Source organism: Galeopterus variegatus, unplaced genomic scaffold (genome assembly GCF_000696425.1).
Source record: "Galeopterus variegatus unplaced genomic scaffold, G_variegatus-3.0.2 Scaffold7713, whole genome shotgun sequence".
Lineage (NCBI taxonomy): Eukaryota > Metazoa > Chordata > Mammalia > Dermoptera > Cynocephalidae > Galeopterus > Galeopterus variegatus.
In genome coordinates, this window is record NW_007733824.1 from 82,529 (window position 1) to 92,286 (window position 9,758).

General features: G+C 39.3%; 1 pseudogene; it reads right to left on the minus strand.

Annotated features, from left to right (window-relative positions):
* Positions 1-7,301, minus strand: part of LOC103607788 — a 16,292-nt pseudogene extending 8,991 nt beyond the window's left edge.
* Positions 7,302-9,758: the final 2,457 nt, after the last annotated feature.

Sequence of the window (9,758 nt, forward strand, 5' to 3'; positions counted from 1 at the left end):
GGGAGCGCCACCATGCTCCCAAGCGGTGCACTGTAGCAGTGCGCCACCAGGCCGGCCCCGGGGGGTTGCTTTTTCTGGGCTGCCAATATGCTTTTTTTTGACCTAGGTAAAGATTACACCAACGTTCCACTTACAAGGATTAATGATGTCATACATTTATATTTAATGGGCTTTTCAGGATGCAAATTATATTTCACAATCAAAAGGTTAAAACATGGTATGAAAACAAAAAGATTCCACAGGGCACACAAGGAAAAGCATCACTGTGGCATCTTGAATTTCTTAGACCATTGCTGGCATTTCTGTTTCAACAACAATCTTTTTCTCTCCTGTTATGTAGCAGTCTTTGCTTTTAGGTTTTTCATTTGTTTGCTTGGCAAGTGGGGTTGGGGAGGGGCCTTGATCTAGTTCCACAAATGAGCACTGTTTGCAGCAATCAAATTAAGGTAATACTCCCAGTTAAAATCTGAACTAATAGATCAGGACTAAACCATTTAACACACAGAATTTCTATGACTAAAGAAATTGAATCAGGAATTGGAATCTGACCCAGTTAAACTTAACTATAAAGGAAGATTTGTTGAATCTTTGGGGAGTTAACATTTTTTGGTCATTTGGAAGAGCTACCGGAAGTCATGAATTTCAAGCCTGGAACTGTTACCACCCATTTTCCCATGATGTGTGAGAATCCAGCCTTAGGACAAGAAAAAAGAAAAAACAAACAAACAAAAAACCCCAAAAAACAAAAACCCCAAAACCTGTTATTCTTCAAGAAAGAAAGAAACTGGGTCTTTGCCAAGCCACAGCCACTAAATCAAAGCAAACCCGAAGCTTGCTGTACCTATGGACTCCAGTTTTATGAATGATTAAATTCATTTTTTGTTGTTTAAACCTGTTTGCAATTGCTTTTTAAAAATTACTTATAGCATTAGAAGCCCTAATTGACAAATAGAAACTACAAAATTGCGTGTAATTATGATACTACCATCTGAAGTGATTGAAAGTATAAACAGAAGATTATTTTGAGTTAAATATGTATCTACAGGAAAGAACACTGCTCTGACATTTAAAGCTATTTTAGACCCAGCTGTGAACAGAATTGGAACAGAGTGTGAAACGTGACCTGGGGTAAGGGCATAACCTCTTTTGGCTTTAGTTTTTCATCTAGGAAATGAGGTTAAGATTAGAAAGCTGTCTCATCATCTGAGGTGGCAGCTTTTCAGTTCAGCAGGAAACAGCATGAACAGAGAAGTGGAGTAAAGTTGATTTTAGTTCCAGCTATAAAATGTGGATAATGTTAATAACTAGGTCACAGGGTTTTAATGAAAATTAAAGGAGACATTTTATGCAGTGTATTTTGTGAAGTTTTGAGCATTTACTATGTCCAACAAAAATTCACTATTCTTATTCATAGTAATGTTGACTCATGTATAGAACGAGGGCTTATCTGTATTTCAAGGCTCCTTACACCTCAAGTTTTATAATTATCAATTTATGAAACCAATCATTTGGAAAGACAAGGAAATTCAAGGAAAAGCTCAGTACTGTATGTGTATTTGTCAAATGGATGTATTTATATCTATCAGGACAATAAAATTAAGAAAAAAATTCCTGTGTTGTCTGAGTTTTCATTATTAGGTTGAACAGCATAAAATTGCCATTTCTAAAGGTCAGATGTGGTGACATAGATTCCTAACCTATCCACTTAAGCATAGAAGGGAGATTGTTACCTTATGGCTGCCTGAGCAGAGATCACTGGGAAGAGACCTTGCTGAAGTTCCAGTTCTCATCCTGTCACCTCTCTGTCCAACAAAAGCACGGCTGGCCGTGAGCTCTCACCCAAGGGTCCCAGGTGCACTGAGCTGTGCTGTGAATTTACTGCAACAAAACACCTACTCTAACACCGTGTTTTGAATTACACAATAATAGGAACCATTCTTCCCACCTGGTTTTTTTTTTTTTTTTTGTAGCAATTAGAACGTAATTTTTATTGTTGTTTTACTGTTATGGAGTCATACAAAGTTTTTGGTGAGAAGAGAGTTCTTCATAACCATAAACCTTTTATTTAAGTAGAAGGCAGAAATGAGACAAGAGGACTCTATTCTCTTGAACTAGTGAATAAGCTTCTTTTCTAATATCCTTCATAATATTGTGCTACATCTGATTTATCTATCTACCTCTTTTGGACTATTTTATTCAATTTTTTAGTTTTCAGATTACCAATTAAGTTATAAATTTAATGAAATGCTGATAGATTTTGACTTCTCTGACGTGTATCCTTAACTTCATCTGATTAACAAAACATAGAGTTAGTTCAAGAGGGCCTGTGTTTTTGTAAATAATCACAGATAAGAAAACGCTGTAACATAGGTCTTTAAAGTCTCAACATAATCTGAAATTTTGGCAATAGCAGTCCATGGAATTTGTTTCAATGCTCATGAACTTCTCTGTGGTATTTTCTACTATGTTCAGTTCTGCTTTGATTTAAAAATTATAGAAAAATAAAATGCTAAAAACAAATATAACAAAATTTAAACACAGGTCACTGAAAAATAAATAAATACAGCTCCAGTGACTTTTTAAAAGAAGTGTGACTATTGGAGAATAAAAATCTATCCTCAAAATCCATCTTAATCCTAAAGCTGCTGATATATATTTATAGAAGAGAGATAAGGTATTTCAACATCCTGATGATAGGATAACTTTACATTCAAATCAAAATTTGTTTATATACCTACTAAATACTAAACAGTCAGTTAATGCTTAAATTGCATGGAAAATGTTTAAAGAAATGACTGGAGCTTTCACTATTTAACCAGTCAATAGTCATTTACACATGAGAGAGAAGAAAAGAAATCTGTGGTGAATTTAACACTGAGAACATGGAAAATTTAATGATGCAAGGCTCAAAAGACGTGATCATTTATTTGTAGGAAAAGAATGATCTCTTGGGAATTAGAACAAGCAGGCTTTACAGGGTAAACTTCTTGAAGCAGTTTATTTAAGAAGGCTTAGTAGAATGTTATCTATAGCGTAGAGTGAATTTTTCTGTTTCCGTCTACAGTCCACGTTTTTTTCTCAGATAACGATGTGTTCCAGAAGGGGCTGAGAAAGTAGCTTCTAGATTCCTGTCCACATCGATGACTACTACTGCTTATCAGTTTAAAGTAGTGAAGAACTCATTGATAGATGCAATACAAAATGAGGTACAAATGAATGTTAGATAGGCATGAAACCACACAGGTAAACACAGCAAACTACGCTTTAGGATTTCACCTGAAATGCCTGTAACAATCAAGGGGATGGAGTGAGTTTTACGTGTTTGAAGGCTAGCAGTGTTCTATACTATAGATTGTTTTCTAATTTACAGTTTTAACGTTGGCTAACACCTTTTCTAGGCAGAAGTTTTGAGTACGAATGTGTGTGGTTAAAAAAAATGTTTCAAGGCAGTCAAACCTCTTCCTTGTTTCCTTTTTTATTTCAGCCTCTGGAATCATGCTCAGCAAGTCGTCCATGGACACACTTCCCCCTGGTACTTTACTTCTTCTGAAATATCTCATCCGTCTGGATTTGTTTTGATTAATGGTGTAAAGTAAATACCTAACTTTGTTTAAAAAAATTGTGAGTCCACTGCACATAACCATTTATTGAATTAATATATCACTCCTGCACTGATTTTATGTTACAAACTTTTGTCAGAGGCTCAGTCCGTTCGTCGATGATACATTTGTTTTCAGTGCTATAGTCATCGGGCACAGTGCTAAGTTCAGGGAGCATAATAGTAAACAGACATTTCCTCTCATGAACTTCACCATATCAAGGGGCAAGACAGGTCAGTCAAGTACCACGTAAAGGAATATTGTGGGAGAGCATAATAAAATGGAACCTGACCTACACAGGGTGTCAAGAAAGTCTTCTCCAAAGAACTGTGCTTAGATGCAATCTAGGGGATAAGTAGGAATTCAATTAAATAAGCAAAATGGGATGTTGCTGGTGAAAGGTTCCAGCACTGGGAATCACCTACAAAAATGTCCTGTGCTTGGAGGGGGACGGCCTAATGGAGCTGTGGGAAGACGCTAGTGAGGCTGGAGTGAGATAAGGGAGGGGTGGGACGGCGGGGCGACCCATGGGTCGTGCAGGGGAGGATGACTGCTTCTATTGCAATCTACTGAGAGCCACCGAAGAGAGTAAGTCAGGGTTAAATCATCAGCAATTTACTGAGGAAAGGTGATTCTAGCGGCAGTGTGAATGGCAGGTGTGGGTGGGAGTGGACAGGGGCTGTGAGAAGGCTAGGAAGGATGAGGTGCAATCTAGGGCCAAGAAGATTGGACTAGGATGATGATATTGAGATAAATACTAGTAGATGAACTCCAGAATTATTTAGGATATAAAAATCTGATGATAGATTAGATATAGGAGGTAATCAAGAGTGAGGTGTGCAGACATAAGCACTAGGTTTTAGATTTATATACATGAGTGAATAATGAAGTCATTCACTGAGGGAACATAGTGCAGGAAAGTGAGAGATCTGGGCTGTGAACTCAGTATTACTGCATTGCTCTGTAGGAGAGTTTGCATCATCTAAGACAGGAGCTGGTAAACTTTGTAAAGGGCCAGGTAGTAAACACTTTGGCCTTTGCAGGCCAAAAATATGGTAGCTATTGCATAGTCTTCTAATATTTATTCATTTATTTATTTATTTTGCATTTAGAATCTTTTTAAAATGGAAAAACCTTCATAGCTCCTGGGAAGTAGAAAAATGGGGGCAGGATTTGGGCTGTGGTCCTGAGCAGTCATTTTAAGTGTCTGGAGTGAAAAAAAGGCCATTAGAGCTAGAAACATGAATGTTCAGGTTCAGGTCTCATCAGTGTTTAGGTAATAAGGGAAGCTGTGGATACAGGGGAATTTGCTGAGGGAGGTACATAATAAAAAGAGAACAGACTATGACAGAACACTGAGGAACTCTAATGTGTAATGGTCTAGTAGAGAAAGAGAAGCTTAAGAAAAGTAAGCAGTAAAAGAACTGGCACAGAAGTGGTAAGAAAACAGTAAGAATGTGGCATCTTGGAAGTCAATGAAAGTCAGTGGAGATCACTTTAAAGATGTAGAAAACTCTAGGAATTTAAATGCTACTGAGACATTTAATTGAAAAAATACCGAAGAAAGAATTGATAATTGGTAATGAATGATTTCTGATAGAGAAGAAGGGGATACAATAATTGGACTTCATGTGAAGAAGATGTAGGTAGATTTGCAAAATAGTAGCAGGAAGTTCCCATCTGGGGGCCTAAATTGTTTTTATTAAATAGGAGAAAAGGTTGTTGTTACTATGTTCAGAATTTTTAAGTCTGAGTGCAATAAAAAGCAAAGGCATCAGTTGAAATAAAGGAGTGCAGGTGTGGGAGTGCTGAGAGCACTGCACGGGGAAAACAGGAGCGCGTGGTTTCAGAGACTGTGAGAAACCCAGCGAGTCCCAGGAGGCAGCCAAGACCCACTTGAGGGTTTTGTCAGGAAGCTGAGACCAGGCCAGCAAGCTCATATGCTATCACCACCAAAGCTACTGACATAGCCAATACTCTACTAAACGGGGCCGTTCTCTGAGCACCCCTTTGAGGACAGTCCCCTGACGCTGAGCTAGGTCACAACTCTTTGGCTGCTCAGTGATTTTTCATTTGGAATTCCCCAATCCCCACCCATTCCCTTGATCATTTATAGATTTGACAAACACTTGTGTAACATTGACTGTGAGCAGGAAATCATCTGATTTTCTCTGTTGCATGACTTCTATGAGAAAGTGCGANAGGATGATGATATTGAGATAAATACTAGTAGATGAACTCCAGAATTATTTAGGATATAAAAATCTGATGATAGATTAGATATAGGAGGTAATCAAGAGTGAGGTGTGCAGACATAAGCACTAGGTTTTAGATTTATATACATGAGTGAATAATGAAGTCATTCACTGAGGGAACATAGTGCAGGAAAGTGAGAGATCTGGGCTGTGAACTCAGTATTACTGCATTGCTCTGTAGGAGAGTTTGCATCATCTAAGACAGGAGCTGGTAAACTTTGTAAAGGGCCAGGTAGTAAACATTTTGGCCTTTGCAGGCCAAAAATATGGTAGCTATTGCATATTCTTCTAATATTTATTTATTTATTTATTTATTCATTCATTCAAAATATGGTAGCTATTGCATAGTCTTCTAATATTTATTTATTTATTTATTTATTTTGCATTTAGAATCTTTTTAAAATGGAAAAACCTTCATAGCTCCTGGGAAGTAGAAAAATGGGGGCAGGATTTGGGCTGTGGTCCTGAGCAGTCATTTTAAGTGTCTGGAGTGAAAAAAAGGCCATTAGAGCTAGAAACATGAATGTCCAGGTTCAGGTATCATCAGTGTTTAGGTAATAAGGGAAGCTGTGGAGACAGGGGAATTTGCTGAGGGAGGTACATAATAAAAAGAGAACAGACTATGACAGAACACTGAGGAACTGTAATGTGTACTGGTCTAGTAGAGAAAGAGAAGCTTAAGAAAAGTAAGTAGTAAAAGGAAGTGATAACCCTGCCTTCCGCGATTTTATTAAATAGGAGAAAAGGTTGTTGTTACTATGTTCAGAATTTTTAAGTCTGAGTGCAATAAAAAGCAAAGGCATCAGTTGAAATAAAGGAGTGCAGGTGTGGGAGTGCTGAGAGCACTGCACGGGGAAAACAGGAGCGCGTGGTTTCAGAGACTGTGAGAAACCCAGCGAGTCCCAGGAGGCAGCCAAGACCCACTTGAGGGTTTTGTCAGGAAGCTGAGACCAGGCCAGCAAGCTCATATGCTATCACCACCAAAGCTACTGACATAGCCAATACTCTACTAAACGGGGCCGTTCTCTGAGCACCCCTTTGAGGACAGTCCCCTGACGCTGAGCTAGGTCACAACTCTTTGGCTGCTCAGTGATTTTTCCTTTGGAATTCCCCAATCCCCACCCATTCCCTTGATCATTTATAGATTTGAAAAACACTTGTGTAACACTGACTGTGAGCAGGAAATCATCTGATTTTCTCTGTTGCATGACTTCTATGAGAAAGTGCGATGCACACTCTCCCCTGTAGGAGGCGCGCTGCACACCTCAGCTCCGTGGAAAAAGTCTCCAAAGCTTTGCATATACGTCGAATGCCCACCTTCCCTGTTCTTATTTAGTCCCATGAACCCACACCAATCAGGATTTCATTCTGGCCACCGACAACAGCTCTCATCAGAATCCCTTGCGGTCACCATGTCATCCGGTCCAGAGGTCCTCTCAGCCTTCATGTCGCCGGACCTGGGAATGGTGGCGTTGACCCAGCCGGTCCCCCTCTTCAGGTCGCTTACCTCTCCCGACCTCCAGAACAGCACCCCATTCTGGCTCTCCTTTTACTTCACCGCACTTTCCCCTGTTGGGTCTCTCTCGTTTTAACTACCTGTAAGCCAGTAGTCCTTACCTTGACTGCAAACGGTAATCACCTGGGGAATTAAAACAATTTTTTTTTTTGTCAATACCCAGGCCACACCCAAGACCCATCTCTCAAAGTGAAACCAAAGCATTTGCGGTTTTACAAGCCGTCCAGGAGATTCCAGTGCGCAGCCAGTTAGGAATCCCTGTTAGGCAAAGGAGTGTCCGAGAGGCGCCAGACTGTCGCCCCTGACCACAGCTCTCTGATCCCCGTGCCCGTCCTTCTTTCACGGGCTGCCTCTGCTCTCCCCCCACACTGACCTCCTGACTGTGCCCCCACACACCGAGCATCCTCTCACCCCAGCGTCTTTGCATTCACCTTGAATTCTGTCAGCATGACCCTCACTTCCTTCTGATCTCTACGCAAAAATCACCTTAGCAGGAAACTTCTCGGACCATCCCGCATCAGCTAGCTGCCCCCTTCTCGCCCTCCACCTGGAGCCCTTCCTGCTACTTGGCCTGGCCTCGTCTCCACAACCCTGTCTTCACTTGATGCTTAATGTGCCACGTGCTTCTGGGTGTTTCTTTCACTATATTGTAAGTTCTGTGGGGAAAAATCCTTTTTTGTCTTGCTCACTGCTTAATCCTTGATGAATATAGAATCCACCAGTGGGTGGTAGGCACTCTAGAAAGGTTTATGTAATAATTGGTTGCATTTTTCTCTCTCTCTTTTTAAGCATATTTACTTTTTCTTCTGTTTATATCATCATAAACTTTGTGTTGAGTTCTAATGTTTTTCTTCTTTCTTGTTTGATAATATCATACAATTATTTCTTTTTTTGTACAATCCTGCTTCGGTTTCATAAATTGTGTTCCTTAATGTGTTCCTTAATGCTCTTATTTTATTTTCCATTATCAGTCTTTACATTTACTGCTATAATCGAAGAATGATTTTAAGAAGTGTTTGGTAAAAAAATGGTCTTCCTATCCGTTCATTTTTCTTTTTTTCTTTTTTTTTTTTTTTGTCTTTTTGGTGACTGGTAACGGGATCACAACCCTTGGCTTGGTGTAGCCTGCACCACGCTCAGCCAGTGAGCGCACGGGCCATTCCTATATAGGATCCGAACCCCCAGCGGGAGCGTCACTGTGTTCCCAGCGCCGCACTCTCCCGAATGCGCCAAGGGGCCGGCCCTCCGTTCATTTTTCTAATCTTGATTATCTTTTTTTTTTGTCTTAATTATACATTAGTAATTTCACATTGTGAACAGTTGTAGTAAATGTATGCGTTCTCTACATTACTTAATTCCTCAATACTTTTTTAATAGGTTCAACCCAAGGAAGCTGAGTTTAAGGTATATGATTATGCCAGTATTTTTCATTATATAATCACATAGTGGGATTGTAGCCATCATTTTAAAATGTAACCCTACGTCTTTTAGATGTCTGTAGGTTGAGGTGGATCTTCCATGCACTGGGCTAATTAATTATTTTTTATTGTTACTAAATGTACTCATTTGTTCCAGGTCATATCCTACTATCACACTTTCTTGTTTCTCACATGAATGTATGTGTCTTCCTTCATTAAGCCTATGTGGACAGTAAATCTCAGCCCCAATTCCCTCTGCCCTACACCACCCTGGCCACTGTGGGAAAAGCAATTAAGTAATTACTCCTTGTGTTCTCCCTGACCTGGGGGATTTCCTTTTCTGTGTACTAGCATTCCCTTTTCTCCACACCCTCACCAACATTTGTTATCTCTTGTCTTTTTTTATAATAGCCACTTTTACCGCTGTGAGGTGATATATCACAGTGGTTTTAATTTGTATTTCCCTTATGATTAGTGATGTTAAGCACCCTTTCATGTACATTTATAGAATACGTAAAATATATACATGAAACATATACATAAAATTTATGAAACGTGCATGATACGTACATGTGAAACATCTGTTTTCATATATGTACATATGCAATAAAACAATGGTTACCACAGGTGGGGGTGGGAGACAGGAAAAGGATAAAAAACCCACAGATACGTAGAATGAACAAGTCTAGAGATCTAACATAGAACGTGAGGACTCAAATTAATTAAATCGTATTGTATTATGGATTTTTGTAAAATAGACTGTAGCTGCTCTTGTCACCAAAGGAAGGTAACTATGTGTGATGATACATATGTTAATCTGCTTCACCACAGTAACCATTGTGCTATCCACATGTATCTATATGTATCCCATAACATCATGTTGTAGACCTCAAACATACATGATAAAATATATTTGAATTTTAAGAACCTATCAGGAAGGACGAAGGAGTATCTTCACTTGTAATGCAGA